The 15,996-nt window shown below is 45.3% G+C and overlaps 1 pseudogene; it reads right to left on the reverse strand.

Moving 5' to 3' along the window:
• Positions 1-902: 902 nt before the first annotated feature.
• On the reverse strand, positions 903-6,101 carry LOC112077499 (gastricsin-like; annotated as a pseudogene).
• Between the last annotated feature and the right edge of the window lie 9,895 nt (positions 6,102-15,996).

Raw genomic sequence — 15,996 nt, forward strand, 5'->3', positions numbered from 1 at the left:
CACACACACACCACACACCAGCCCCTGACCATGTTACAGAGATAATGAGAGCTTGTTGTCATTTCATAGTATACACTGCTGCTGCTCTCCTGAGGATATTTAGGACTTAATGCCATTAAACAGATGGCATATTTGACTCTGTGATATTTAGTTATTTCTATATGTATGATGTGTAGATGGTTGGATATATTTACAGGCTCCAATTGGGTAAGCTGCTCTTGTTGTTTTTTGTTGCAGGTTCTGGCAACAGTCAGTGGTGAATGTGAGGTGTGATTTCAGTCTTACAGGCATCATGAGCTTGATGTGTCAGATACAGGAATTCAAAACAAATAGGATATTGTGCACTTCAATAGTTTATTCAGTCTAAATGGAAGCTAAAACAAACACCAAAATACATCCAGTCTTGAGATGAAATGCGTTTATTTGTCAAAAATCATATTTCATATTTCACTGTATTTCTGTATTGTCATTTTCTTTTTTCACTCAACTCAGAATTGCAACTCAGCATCATGATGCAATCCGCAACATGGCTGAACCTGTGTTCACATCCGATGTTGTCTGGGAACTAGGAGGTTGTCATTGCAATGCCAGAGTAGAAAGGAACAACCTTACACACTTACAGCTGAACTGAAGATATTAGCAGATGTCATCTAACAAAGACCACAGCTTTTAACCCAATGATGTCCATGCTTGCTTTAACCCCACTGGACCAAAGACAACTGACCCACAGTGGTTGCCATGGGTAAATGCGTATTATAATGACCAGAGCGGTTGCCATGGGTAATAGATGTATTATAATAACCAGAGAGGTTGCTATGGGTGATTCAGAATAGATGCCTTTGGTGATTGATGTTCTAGAATGGCCAGAGGCGGAATAGATTCTTGTGAGGTTTGGGATGGTAGACTTCTAAGAATGGTCGGTGTCTGTGTTGGTTTGCGGTCATGGTCATGTTGGTCAGGTTTAGGCTGCGGTGCGCAAAGCCCACTTGTTGCTTGTGCGGTCGTAGACGGAGTAGTACTGCATGAGGAAAACATCTCCCAAATCCACAGGGGCTGTCCGTTCTGGGACGGCAGGTAGGTGGGGGTGATCCCACGGAGCAGACCTGGTTGTTCTGGATAGAGAGGAGAATACGCATGTTGAGTGCAATACACACACACACAGGCAGATAAACACACATGCACTACTGACACATGGCTTAGGCATGCACAAGGCTATGGACCAGCTTGAGCCATCTAAAATGGCCTTCATTATCCTAACATCAGTCATAGATGGTAACACACGGACAGACCACACACACACACGCACACACACACGCACGAGCACACACACCTGCTGGATGTATGCAGATGGCGGCAGGGGAAGTTGATTCCATTGATGGTGAAGGGTGAGAGTAGGCAGGCTTGTTGATCTGGTTACAGTTCACTGTGTACTACATCAACAACAATTCAAAGACATGAGTGACACAAAACATCCCTGTACTGTTAACTCTGTTCTGCACTGGTTTCCCCAAAACTCTACTTTCTGGATTACAGCTGGTTTATGGTGTCAGTTAGTACTGGTCTGTAATGGTTTATAATCGCTTCCTGCTACCTGTCCGTACTGGTCCTGCTGGGCTCCAATGGACTGCATCAGGTTCCCATGATCTGTCTGGGTGCAGTCAGCATGGAGGTGCTCTGTATCCACGATGGCCTGGCAGCCCTGCCCACACCACCCTGTCTCCTGACCGTTGATCTGGAACCTGGAGAAAACAAGGGTTAGTGTTGACAGACAGACAGACAGACAGACAGACAGACAGACAGACAGACAGACAGACAGACAGACAGACAGACAGACAGACAGACAGACAGACAGACAGACAGACAGACAGACAGACAGACAGACAGACAGACTAGCATTGACAGCGGCCTTAGACATTTTTCATCCCAGCTTTTCCAGTCTCTTGGTGGTTCTGATGTCAGTGTATGGTTAAGTATGTTTAGTTGTTGTGGTTGATCCTGACCCTTGGTGCCGATCTGCCAGTATGTCTGGGAGGTGACGGGGGTCCAGTAGATCTGACCCTGATCTTGGTGTTGTCCCACTTTCTCCAAACGACAGCTCACTGCCCTGCTGGCCGTCCCTGCACAGAAAAAGAGTTTTAAGTCATCTAACAGTTTTACAAAATAAAGTAGGTGGTTGAAGAAGATGGTTCACTCTTCAGCAGAAGACACTTTTCTCCTCAAAATCTTGTGCCTTATTGGGTGATATAGTTTCTGGAGCAGAAATAATGAATATAAACATTGATTATATACATAATTAAGTAAGTACATAATTGAAGTATATTACCCAGTCATCTAGAAAGCGAACACATTGGCTTGCAGAAGGTTCTGTGATATCTGTGTGTATTTTATATTGAGGTCCGGTAGTAGTAGACATTATATGTGTGGTAAGTAAGTAGGGGTAGGGGTACAGATGTCGGATCTTAACTTGATCACTTTTTGTCACTGATCATTTCCTGCTGCATCAGGAAATAGAAAAAAGAGCAGTTGTCTTTCTGTCCATGCTTGGGGCAGTCGATCAGGCTTTGCTATTTAAATATCAACATCCTCTTGCTCGATGAAACGTTAGGTCTGGGTCAAATTACTGCAACATTCAAATGTACAAACATGTATCTGAAATGCAGTTTTATACACATAAACACGTCGTTGATATAGCTTAATAACAGAAGATAGATATTGGTCTCCACTAGGCTATGAGACGTTTTCAAGTGTATCCTAAAGTTCAAAATTGAGTTCAATCGTGGGTGAAGTGGGTTAGGGCTTCTGCCTTCAGCGAGCACGTATAACCCTAACCATTCCAGCCCATACCTTTCTGGCACAAATATCTCAATCCCCCAATTTACTAGATTTATTTACACATTTGAAATATGAACAGTCTAGGGATATTTTACCCCAATCTTAATTATAAATGACATATCAGACACTTTTGGAAAACATAAACAGGAAACCAATTGTAACTATAGGCTACACCAACATTAGTGTCAGGTAAATTCCACAGTAGATTATTTCTATTGTATGGAATGCTTGTCAAAATAGATAAATCACCCTTAGTCTGTTCAAAAAAGTACTCTGTTGTTCTGATTACAATACCAAACAGAGGGTGAACATATCTTGAAACACTTTGGTTGCAAGCAGGACTAAGGTAACGCCGACATCGTCTTTTAGGGAGCGGTAATAAAGTAATTGTGAAAAGGTGTGAAAACCGCTACTGTTTGTTTCCTGGCTGAGTTGATGAGCTGATTTGGGCCATCATCTGATTGACAAATGTAGGTCTGCTGTGGAACAATAAACTTTCCTCCAGTTTGGATGCTTGTCTGTGTTTTTATAGTTCGGCTATGATAAATTTAAAGTTCTAGTCTTTGGTGTGAATTGGAAGCCTGTATTGTGTGCCTTTAATATTTATTTTCTTAAAGCTGTCAAGATGTTTATACATTTGAGCCTATCCAAGACCATTTCGTTGATTCATTTTACTTCTTGAAAACAGTTAATAAATGCAATTAACTTGTGGGTCTAATGTAGTCTCAGGCTGTCCACTAGATCGCTCAGCATGGATGCAAACTCCTGAGGTTCGTAGTGAGCTGCTTAGACCACTGCACTATTGCAGTTCACATGCTCTACAGCGAGGATTAAGAATATTCTGAATACTGATGATACATAGGCGCGTCATTTTGATTATTTTTGTTTGAAGCCTTCCCCAAACCATAGCCCTAAACTTAACCACTCTGAATTAATCCTGACTGTTAACCTTTGAGTTGTTTCTGTTATAATCCTGTAACCACGCGAAATGAATGCTTCAAAAATAGACATTGATCCATGAGTCAAAGGGCAGTGGGCGCGAATTTGAACCCATGCCGACTTCTGACATGTCTGTGCCGGGTCAGTGGCTGTAACCGCTGGACCACACAGGATTTGAGGAAAACATGATTAATCCTGCCTATTGCTTTCCTTCAACATATAATTAAACAGTTTATGTAAACAACAGATTTTCCCAAACGAAAAAAACATCTACCCACTACGATATGCCCGTTTATTATAATCCACATAAGAATTAACACGAGACATGCCGTAGCCTTCACGTAGCTACATAAGATACAATGTAGGTATGGTACTGCTTTGTATACAAACACGCTTCCAGCTGCCACTGGGAACAATTCTAAATACTTTTCAGATATTCAAATCCTCCTTCTGCAAGATTATTTTCCTCCTGTGCTGAAAGCAGTACAATTAACAGACGACATCTGTAGTGGTATATGTGTGGTAAGTAGTGGGTAGTTGGTATATGTGTGGTAAGTATTGATAGTGGTATATATGTGGTACGTATTGGTAGTGGTATATATGTGGTAAGTAGTGATAGTGGTTTATATGTGGTAAGTATTGATAGTGGTATATATGTGGTACGTATTGGTAGTGGTATATGTGTGGTAAGTAGTGGTAGTGGTAAGTAGTGGTATAAGGGATGGTAGGAGTACTGACCTGGTCATGTAGAATGCAAATATGTTAGCCTGCAGAAGGTTCTGAGACATCATGTTGTCCATGACGGGAGTCTCTTGTCCTGCTGAGATGGAAGGGTAGGACAGGCCAAGGATACCATCAAACTGGGCCACAACAAAATTCTGACCTGGCTCGTCAGTGCTCAGACCAATCTCCTGGTTGGTGAGGATAATACCACCGACCTAAAGAGGGGACAAACAACACACACACTCAGCATCATGGAAACACTTTGGTTTTATTAGAATGGAAGTACATGTACTGTTGTGGCTGTATCTGTTGTGGCTTTTTATTGCAGGTAGTGAAGAGTAACTGTGTTAGAAGTAGTTAAGTGTTTGTAAGGTTGTTATGGTGGGACTCACGTTGACGGTGTCGTATCCGAAGACTCCATTGAGACTGCCAGCTCCGTAGGGCAGGTAGAAAGTTTCCCCATTAGCTGAGTAGGTGGACGACTGCTGGGGGTTGAACTTTGTGTGGGTGTCTGCAGGAGGAAGGGACACAAACAACTTAGAGGAAATATACTGTCTACAATGTATCTGGGAATGGTGTAGAAGTTACAATGGACTTAAATATCTCTGATAGTAGTAGTAGCAGTACTGTAGTAGTAGTAGTACAGTTAGTAACATTTACTGTTGAGGAAGTAGTAGTTAATTGATACACATAGTAGGTAGTTGTAATATTGTCATGAAGCTATCCAGCTGTACTCACTGCAGGCCTGAGTGTTGCAGAGTACAGAGTCAACCCACAGGTTGGCAGAGCCAGTGTCAAACAACACCTGGAAGGACTGGGGGGGAGTACCGATGGTGATGGCTCCATAGTAGGTGGTCTGGAAAACACAACAGGGAAAATACAGCTGACAAAAGATAGAGGTGCTGCTAATACATTCAGACAACAACGCATCAGATCTAGAATGGTTGGCGTGGTTTAGACTCTACTTCATGGAGTTAGACGTTATCTTGACATGGTTGTTATCTCGTTAGACCTAGAATTCACATTTTCTACATTAGCCTACATCATAGAACTTCATTCTGGTATATGAAAATAGACTACTGTGGACATAGACAGATATAGACAGGACATTGAGTAACATTCTAGATAGACCATACGCTTGGGTTTTAGAGCATGTACGTACGTCGGCGTAGTTGTTGATGTACATGGTGGCGGAGCCAGCGAACTCGTCAGGAAAGTATTTGAGAGCGGGGTCTTGGTAGGGCAGGTGTTCTCCCTTCTCCATCATTCTCTCACGGATTGACTTATGCTTCACCAGAGGGATCCTAGGGTAACAAGCACACAGATACACTCAGATATGAAGTCGAACTCTGCAAATGCAAATAGTTGTAGAGAGAGCGACAAGGAGTTATCATTGACTATGAGAGATGAGAAAAGAAAATTGTGTTTTAGGGAGAATTTAAGGAAAAAGAGCATCTGGATGGAGTGAAAATGTGAAAAATAAATAAAGTGAGTACTAACCTGTGGATTCCCTCAGCGAGCACAGCACATACCAGCACAATAACGAGATACTTCATGGTCACTCCTGAAATCACAGCCAGTGGTGGATACACCTTAGCTTGGGTCAGGACTGTTCTTATATACTGTACCAAACACACATATGTGCACACATGAATGCAAGCGGGTGTGATATGGGTACGCGTGAGTGTGTGTGTACACATCCCTTATCAGACTTAAGGAGGTGACTATCAGCTTCTTTTTCCCCTGACTCCACATTCTYTATTCAGTGTGCAGGCTTACCCCTACTCCCCTGTACCGATAGCAGCGCTAACCAAAACAGTACTATTAGTTTACTGAACCTTTATAAGGGAGATAACCAGATTAGATAAGATACAGGGCTCTATTTTAACAAACCGAAGGCAATGGCAAATCTTTTCGCTTACGGTAGCGCTATAGGTTCAGTGGTGTCAGAAGTGTTTTTGCTATTTTCACAACCACAATTATGAGACATCTCCAGACACAAACATTGGCAGTAGAATGGCCTTTACTGAAGAGCTCAGTGACTTGAAATGAAAATTAAATCAAATTTGTGTTATTGTTATTGTGGGTGTAGTGAAATGCTTGTGTTCCTAGCTCCAACAGTGCAGAAGTATCTAACAGATCACAACATTACAAACGAATCTAAAAGTAAAATAATGTCATTAAGAAATATATAAATATTAGATTGAGCAATGTCGGAGTGGCATTGACTAAAAGTATTATTCTTTTTTTTCACCTTTATGTAACTGACTTGCCTAGTTAAATTAAAAGAATAAAAGTGGCCCTATATACTTGGAATCACGGGCCACTTTAATAATTAAACACTAGTCGTTTAAATAATTTTTAAATACTGCTTTACTCATCTCATATGTATATACTGTATTCAATTCTATTGTATTTTATAGTTAATAGACTTTTTTTCTATTGTATTATTGACTGTATGTTTGTTTATTCCATGTGTAACTCTGTGTTGTTGTTTGTGTCGCACTGCTTTGCTTTATCTTGGCCAGGTCACAGTTGTAAATGAGAACTTGTTCTCAACTATCCTCCCTCGTTAAGAACAAATTCATATTTACAATGACTGCTTTGGAACAGGTTAACTGCCTTGTTCAGGGGCAGAACAACATATTTTTACCTTGTCAGCTCGGCAATTCGATCTAGCAACCTTTCGGTTACTTGCCCAACACTCTAACCACTAGGCTACCTGCCGCCCTTCTAAGGTGCAGGGTTACGTAACTGCAAACTTGATGATTCAGTTGGAGGCGAGCGTGGCCATGCAGTCATTGGTGAACAGGGAGTACAGGAGGGTGCTGAGCACGCACCCTTGTGGGGTCCCTGTGTTGAGGATCAGCGAAGTGGAGGTGTTGTTTCCTAACTTCACCACCTGGGGGCAGCCCATCAGGAAGTCCAGGACCTAGTTACACAGGATGGGGTTCAGACCCAGGGCCCCGAGCTTAATGATGAGCTTGAAGGTGTTGTGGTGTTGATGTTCTTGAAGGTGCTATGGTGTTGAAGGCTGAGCTATAGTTAATGAACAGCATTCTTACATAGGTGGGATGGATGGGATAGGGTGGTGTGTATTGTGATGGCGATTGCAACGTCTGTGGATCTATTGGGGCGGTAAGCAAATTGAAGTGGGTCTATGGTGTCAGGTAAAATAGAGGTGATATGATCCTTAACTTGTCTCTCAAAGCACTTCATGATGAAAGAAGTCAGTGCTCTAGGGCGATAGTAATTTAATTCAGTTACCTTTGCTTTCTTGGGTACAGCAAGACAACATTATGAAGCAAGTGGAACAGCAGACTGGGATAGTTAGAGATTATATATGTCCGTAAACACTCCAGCCAGCCGATCTGCACATGCTCTGAGGGACACGGCTAGGGATGCCATGCGAGCCTTGCGAGGGTTAAAACGCTTAAACGTCTTACTCACGTCAGCCATGGGGAAGCTAAGCCCACAGTCCTTGGCAGGCCGCGTCGGTGTCACTGTGTTATCCTTAAAGTTGGCGAAGAAGGTGTTTAGCTTGTCCGGAGGCAAGACGTTGTGTCCGTGATTGTATGTAGACCCTGCCACATGGGTCTCGTGTCTGAGCCATTGAATTGCGACTCCACTTTGTCTCTGTACTAACGTAGGGTGGGGGAGGGCCTTTTAGGCATTTTGAAAAGTTGAGTAGCAGTGGTCCAATGTTTTCCCAGAAGGAGTACTACAGTCAATGTGTTGCTAGAACTTCAGTAGCGTTTTCTTCAGATTTGCTTTGTTAAAATCCCCAGCTACAATAAATGCAGCCTCAGGATATGTGGTTTCCAGTTTGCTGAAAGTCCAGTGTAGTTCTTTGAGGGCCGTTGTGGTATCGGCTTGAGGGGAAATATACACGGCTGTGACGATAACCAAAGAGAATTCTCTTGGGAGGTAATTTTTTTATTTTACCTTTATTTAACTTGGCAAGTCAGTTAAGATCAAATTCTTATTTACAATGACGGCCTACCAAAATGAAAAAGGCCTTCTGCGGGGACGAGGGCTGGGATAATAAATATAGGACAAAACACACATCACAACAAGACAGACACCACAACACTACATAAAGAGATACCTAAGACAACAACATAGCATGGCTGCAACACATGGAAACACAGCATGGTAGCAACACAACATGACAACAACATGGTAGCAACACAACATGGCAGCAGCACAACATGGTAGCAGCACAAAACATGGTACAAACATTATTGGGCACAGACAACAGCACAAAGACAAGAAGGTAGAGACAACAATACAAGCAGCCACAACTGTCAGTAAGATTGTCCATGATTGAGTCTGTCACGACTTCCGCCGAAGTCGGTTCCTCTCCTTGTTCGGGTGGAGCTCGGCGGTCGACGTCGCCGGTCTTCTAGCCATCGCCGATCCACTTTTCATTTTCCATTTGTTTTGTCTTTGTTCCACACACACCTGGTTTTCATTTCCCAGTTACTGGTCATGTATATAACCCTCTTTCCCCCATGTCTTTGTGTGTGATTGTTTATAGTTCAGGTCGGTACGTTTCCGGCTGCTTTTTTCCAGGTGCTGTTTTCACCCGTGCTTTGTGGCAACCGTTATTGTGCGCACATTGGTTACCTTGTGCTATTTCTTTAGTAAAGTGCGTTGCTTACTCATCTCTGCTCTCCTGCGCCTGACTTCATGCACCAGCTACACCCACCGCCTGACAGAGTCTTTGAATGAAGAGATAAAACTGTACAGTTGTCTTTTACAGCTCATTCCAGTCGCTAGCTGCAGCGAACTGAAAAGAGGAGAGACCCAGAGATGTATGTGCTTTGGGGACAGAACGGGTATTGTATGTGGAGGATGAGGGCTGTAGTAGGTATCTCAGATAGGGGGGAGTGAGGCCTAAGAGGGTTTTATAAATAAGCATCAACCAGTGGGTCTTGCGACGGGTATACAGAGATGAATAGTTTACAGAGGAGTATAGAGTGCAGTGATGTGTCCTATAAGGAGCATTGGTGGCAAATCTGATGGCCATCTAGCCGCTCGAGAGCACTCTTACCTGCCGATCTATAAATTACGTCTCTGTATTCTAGCATGGTTGGATGGTCATCTGAATCAGGGTTATTCTGGCAGCTGGGGTGAAAGAGGAGCGATTACGATAGAGGAAACCAAGTCTAGATTTAACTTCTTATGGCTGCAATCCCGTTAACGGGATCGACATGACAACAGCCAGTGAAAGTGCAGGGCGCCAAATTCAAACAACAGAAATCTCATAATTAAAATTCCTCAAGCATACAAGTATTTCACACCATTTTAAAGATACACTTCTTGTTAATCCCACCACAGTGTCCGATTTCAAAAAGGCTTTACAGCGAAAGCACCACAAACGATTATGTTAGGTCACCGCAAAATCACAGAAAAAAAACAATTTTCCCAGCCAAAGACAGGAATCACAAAAACCAGAAATAGAGATAAAATGTATCACTAACCTTTGATGATCTTCATCAGATGACACTCATAGGACTTCATGTTACACAATACATATATGTTTTGTTCGATAAAGTTTATATTTGTATCCAAAAACCTTTACATTGGCGCCATGTTCAGAAATGCCGCCAAAATATCCGGAGAAATTGCGGAGAGCCACATCAAATAACAGAAATACTCATCATAAACGTTGATGAAAGATACATGTTTTACAAAGAATTAAAGATACACTTGTTCTTAATGCAACCGATGTGTCAGATTTCAAAAAAGCTTTACGGCAAAGCACAATATTCAATAATCTGAGAACAGCGTTCAGCCACAAAAGGAAGCCATACAGTTACCCGCCAAATTGTATAGTCAACAAAAGTCATAAATAGCATTATAAATAGCATTATAAATCTTCACTTACCTTTGCTGATCTTCGTCGGAATGCACTCCCAGGACTCCCACTTCCACAAGAAATGTTCGTTTTGTTCGGTAATAACCATAATTTATGTCCAAATAGCTATTTTTGTTAGAGTGTTTGGTAAACAAATCAAAAGTCAGGAAGAGCGTTCATTAAAAGCAGACAAAATGCCAAAAAGTTCCGTAACAGTCAGTAGAAACATGTCAAACGATGTATTGAATCAATATTCAGGATGTTTTTAACATAAATCTTCAATAATGTTCCAACCGGAGAATTCCATTGTCTTCAGAAGTGCGATGGAACAGAGCTCACTCTCATGTGAACACTCATGGTCAGAGCATGGTCAGCTCATGGGAGACCTTACTCATTCCCGTCTCCTTCGGCCCCACTTCACAATAGAAGCATCAGACAAGGTTCTATAGACTGTTGACATCTAGTGGAAGCCGTAGGAAGTGCAAACTGACCCATGTCCCACTGTTTATTCGATAGGCGATGAGTTGAAAACCTACAAACCTCAGATTTCCCACTTCCTGGTTGGATTTTTTTCTCAGGTTTTTGCCTGCCATATGAGTTCTGTTATACTCACAGACATCATAATAATATGCATATATTAGCAACTGGGACTGAGGAGCAGGCAGTTTACTCTGGGCACCTTTTCATCCAAGCTACTCAATACTGCCCCTGCAGCTATAAGAAGTTTTAACCTTAGGGTTAGGGTTAGGGTTAACCCTAACCCTAACCCTGAGAAAAGGACAGTGTACCGTCTAGCCATACTCCCAAGTACTTGTATGAGGTCACTACCTCAAGCTCTAAACCCTCAGAGGTAGTAATCATACCAGTGGGGAGAGGGGCATTCTTCTTACCAAACCACATTACCTTTGTTTTGGAGGTGCTCAGAACAAGGATAAGGGCAGAGAAAGCTTGTTGGACACTAAGAAGGTTTTGTTGTAGAGCGTTTAACACAAAATCCGGGGAGGGGCCAGCTGAGTATAACACTGTATCATCTGCATATAAATGGATGATAGAGATTCCTACTGCTTGAGCTATGTTGTTGATGTAAATTGAGAAGAGCGTGGGGCGTAGGATCGAGCCTTGGGGTACTCCCTTGGTTACAGGCAGTGGCTGAGACAGCAGATATTCTGACTTTATACACTGCACTCTTTGAGAGAGGTAGTTAACAAACCAGGCCAAAGACCCCTCAGAGACACCAATACGCCTTAGCCGGCCCACAAGAATGGAATGGTCTACCTTATCTACCTAATGGTCTACCTTATTACACCATTGCTTAGAATCAAGAGCAATGGTGACGTCATTTAGGACCTTTAAGGTTGCAGTGACACGACCATAACCTGAGCAGAAACCAGATTTAATACCAGAGAGAATACTATTGACATCAAGAAAGCCAGTAAGTTTTTCCAACACTTTAGATAAACATGGCAAAATAGAAACTGTCCTATAACAGTTAGAATCAGCTTGATCTCCCCCGTTAAATAAAGGACGCACCGTGGATGCCTTCCAAGCAATTGGAACCTCCCCAGAGAGGAGAGACAGGTTAAAAAGGTCAGAGATAGGCTTGGAGATGATAGGGGCTGCAACCTTAAAGAAGAATGGATTTAAACCATCTGACCCAGAGTTTTTTTGGGGGTCAAGTTTAAGGAGCTACTTTAGCCCCTCGGACTCACTGACTGCCTGCAGGGAGAAACTTTGTAGTGAGGCAGGGGAAAAAGAGGGAGGAGCATAGGGGCTAGTCGCATTAGAAGGGCTGGGAGATGAGGAAATGTTGGACAGGCAATGAGGCATGGCTGAGTCAAATAGGAATGCTGACTTAATGAAGTGGTGATTAAAGAGCTCAGCCATGTACTTCTTGTCAAGTAACAACCACATCTTCAACATAAAGGGACATGGGCAGCTGTGAGGGGGAGGTTTTATTCTTGAGATTCGATCAACAGAGAGCAAGAACTGCTCCTTAAAGTAACTACCTTTGGCCTTCCGGATAGCCTGAGTGCACTTATTTCTCATTTGCCTGAACAAGAGCAAGTCAGCCTGAGTATGTGTGTGCCAAGCATTTCACCAAATTACATTTTTGAGGTGGAGTAACTCTACCAGATCAAGGTCTACAAGGCTACTGTGCACCTCCACTGGCAAAATCGATGCCATAACCAATTGTGTTACCGCAAAGACCAGCGACCAGTGCGTGTTAAATATCACCACTGCTTGAAATTGGCACTTTGGGACACGTTTTTAAAGACACATCTACAATATTTCCAACCCTCCCACCTCAGCACAAGCGAGCTGATATAAAACAGGTAAATTACTGGCGCCAGGGTTACAAAATAGCAGAGCGCTGGCTTTTACAAGTCGAAATTGCCCAAGAACGTGTGTTTGACACTGGCGCCGCCTTAACACCAGACAAAAATAGAGTCCACAGTGTTATTACTAATGCTATGTAGAAATACGATATGATCTGATGTTTAGTCAACATGGGTGAAATACTGTATACTGTTATGTTTTAATTACACTTTATAGGTGACTTTCAGGCAGACATCACACCACAATTGTACTACAATTCAGGAGCCATCAACTAAATAAACATTTGAAAAGATGTAGCAACATTTTGGTGTGTGAAAGATGAGAGGTAGAGAGAGAGAGAGATGATAAAGAAGAGAGAGAGGAGATAAATAGTTTACACAGTCTCTTTTAATTAAAGTAATGCACAGTATTTGCAGTAAAAATACTTTAAAGTACTACTTAAGTAGTTTTTTGAGGTACAATATCTGTACTTTACTTGACTATATAGTTGACAACTTTTACTTTTACTTCACTACATTACTAAAGAAAATGTACTTTCTACTCCTGACACCCAGAAGTACATTCTGAATACTTAGCAGGACAGGAAAATGGTCAAATTTACACACTTATCAAGAGAACATCCGTGGTCATCCATACTGCCTCTGATCTGACGGACTCACTAAATGCTTCGTTTGTAAATGATGCCTGGTGTTGGAGTGTGCCACTGGCTATCCGTAATTTTACATTTACTTTTGATACTTATGTCACGTCCTGACCAGAGTTCTTTGTGTTTGTGCTTGTTTTAGTGTTGGTCAGGACGTGAGCTGGGTGGGCATTCTATTTGTGTGTCTAGTTTGTTCTGTTTCTGTGTTCAGCCTAATATGGTTCTCAATCAGAGGCAGCTGTCAATCGTTGGTCCTGATTGAGAATCATATATAGGTGGCTTGTTTTGTTGGGATTTTGTGGGTGGTTGTTTCCTGTGTCAGTGTTTGTGCCACACGGGACTGTGACGGTACTACGTTTGTTGTTTTGTGTTTTGTCTAGTTTCTTGTCATTAAATCATGGAAACTTACCACGCTGTACATTGGTCCCGATCCTTCCGCCTCTCCTCGTCTGAGGAGGAGGACGACATAGACTGCCGTTACAGAACCACCCACTAACTCGGACCAAGCAGCGTGGCTACGGGCAGCGACACGCAGCAGCGGCCAGCTACACAGGACTCCTGGACATGGGGTGGTATGAAGAGGCAGCACGGAAGATTGGCTGGAAGCCGTGAAGAAAACCCAAAATGTATGGGGGGGGGGGGAAAAGGGTAGTGTGGCGAAGGCAGGTAGGAAACCTGCGCCCACTTCCCATGCTTACCGTGGAAAGCGGGAGTACGGGCAGACCGTGTTATGCAGAAGAGCGCACGGTGTCTCCTGTACGTGTGCATAGCCCGGTGCGGGTTATTCCACCTCCCGCACTGGCCGGGCTAGATTGAGCATTGAGCCAAGTGCCATGAAGCCGGCTCAACATATCTGGCCTCCAGTACGTCTCCTCGGGCCGGTGTACATGGCACCAGCCTTACGAATGGTTTGCCAACACAGCCCAGTGCGGGTTATTCCACCTCCCCGCACTGGACGGGCTACGGGGAGCATTCAACCAGGTAAGGTTGGGCAGGCTCGTGCTCAAGGGAGCCAGTACGCCTGCACGGTCCGGATATCCGGCGCCACCTTCCCGCCCCAGCCCAGTACCATCAGTGCCTACACCACGCACCAGGCTTCCAGTGCGTCTCCAGAGCCCTGTTCCCTCTCCACGCACTCTCCCTGTGGTGCGTGTCTCCAGCTCAGTACCTCCAGTTCCGGCACCACGCACTAAGCTCCTGTGCGTCTCCAGAGCCCTGTACGCACTGTTTCCTGCTCCCCGCACTAGCCTTGAGGTGCGTGTCTCCAGTCCGGTACCACCAGTTCCGGCACCACGCACCAAGCCTCCTGTGCGTCTCCAGAGCCCTGTACGCACTGTTCCTGCTCCCCGCACTAGCCTTGAGGTGCGTGTCTCCAGTCCGTACCACTTCACCGGCACCACGCACCAAGCCTCCTGTGCGTCTCCAGAGCCCTGTACCGCACTGTTCCTTCTCCCCGCACTCTCCCTGAGGGCATGCCCTCAGCCCGGTACACCAGTGCCGTACCACGCACCAGGCCTACTGTGCGCCTCGAGAGTCAGTGGCCCTGTTCCTGCTCCCCGCACTAGCTTTGAGGTGCGTGACCCCAGCCCAGCACCACCAGTTCCGGCACCCACGCACCAGGCCTACTGTGCACCTCAGCAGGTCAGAGTTGGCCGTCTGCCAAACACCGCCTGCACTGCTCGTCTGCCCAGCGCCGCCTGAGCTGCCTGCTGCCCAGCGCCGCCTGAGCTGCTGCCTGCCCAGCGCCGTCTGAGCTGCCTCCTGGCCAGCGCCGTCTGAGCTGCCTGCCTGCCCAGCCGTCTGAGCCATCCGTCTGCCCCAGCGCCTCTGGCCATCCGTCTGCCCAGCGCCATCTGAGCCGCCCGTCTTGTCCCGAGCCATCAGAGCCGCCCGTCTGTCCCGAGCCGTTAGAGCATCGTCAGTCAGGAGCCGCTAGAGCCGTCCGTCAGTCAGGAGCCGCCAGAGCCGCCAGCCAGTCAGGAGCTGCCAGAGCCGCCAGTCAGTCATGAGCCGCCCTCCAGTCATGAGCCGCCCTCCAGTCATGAGCCGCCTCACAGTCATGAGCCGCCCGCCAGTCATGAGCCGCCCGCCAGTCATGGCCGCCCGCGTCATGAGCCGCCCTCCAGTCATGCCGCCTCCCGCCCGCAGTCATGAGCCGCCCTCCATTCATGAGCCGCCCTCCAGTCATGAGCCCTCCAGTCATGAGCCCCCTCATGTCAGTGAGCTGCCCTCCAGTCCGGAGCTGCCATTAGTCCGGCGAGCTGCCTTCAGTCCAGAGCTGCCCTTCAGTCCGGAGCTGCCCTTCAGTCCAGAGCTGCCCTTCAGTCCGGAGTTGCCCATCTGTCCTGAGCTACCTCTCTGTCCTGAGATACCGCTCCTGTCCTGAGATCCTCAGTCATGAGCCGCCCTCAGTCAGAGCCGCCTCCAGTCATGAGCCGCCCGCCAGTCATGAGCCGCCGCAGTCCATTGAGCCGCCCGCCAGTCATGAGCCGCCCGCCAGTCCATGACCGCCCGCCAGTCAATGAGCCGCCCTCCAGTCATGAGCCGCCCTCAGTCATGAGCCGCCCTCCATCATGAGCCGCCTCCAGTCATGAGCTGCCCTCCAGTCATAGCTGCCCTCCAGGTCATGAGCTGCCCTCCAGTCATGAGCTGCCATTAG

Source organism: Salvelinus sp. IW2-2015, unplaced genomic scaffold (assembly GCF_002910315.2).
Source record: "Salvelinus sp. IW2-2015 unplaced genomic scaffold, ASM291031v2 Un_scaffold4626, whole genome shotgun sequence".
In the NCBI taxonomy this organism is placed as follows: Eukaryota; Metazoa; Chordata; class Actinopteri; order Salmoniformes; family Salmonidae; genus Salvelinus; species Salvelinus sp. IW2-2015.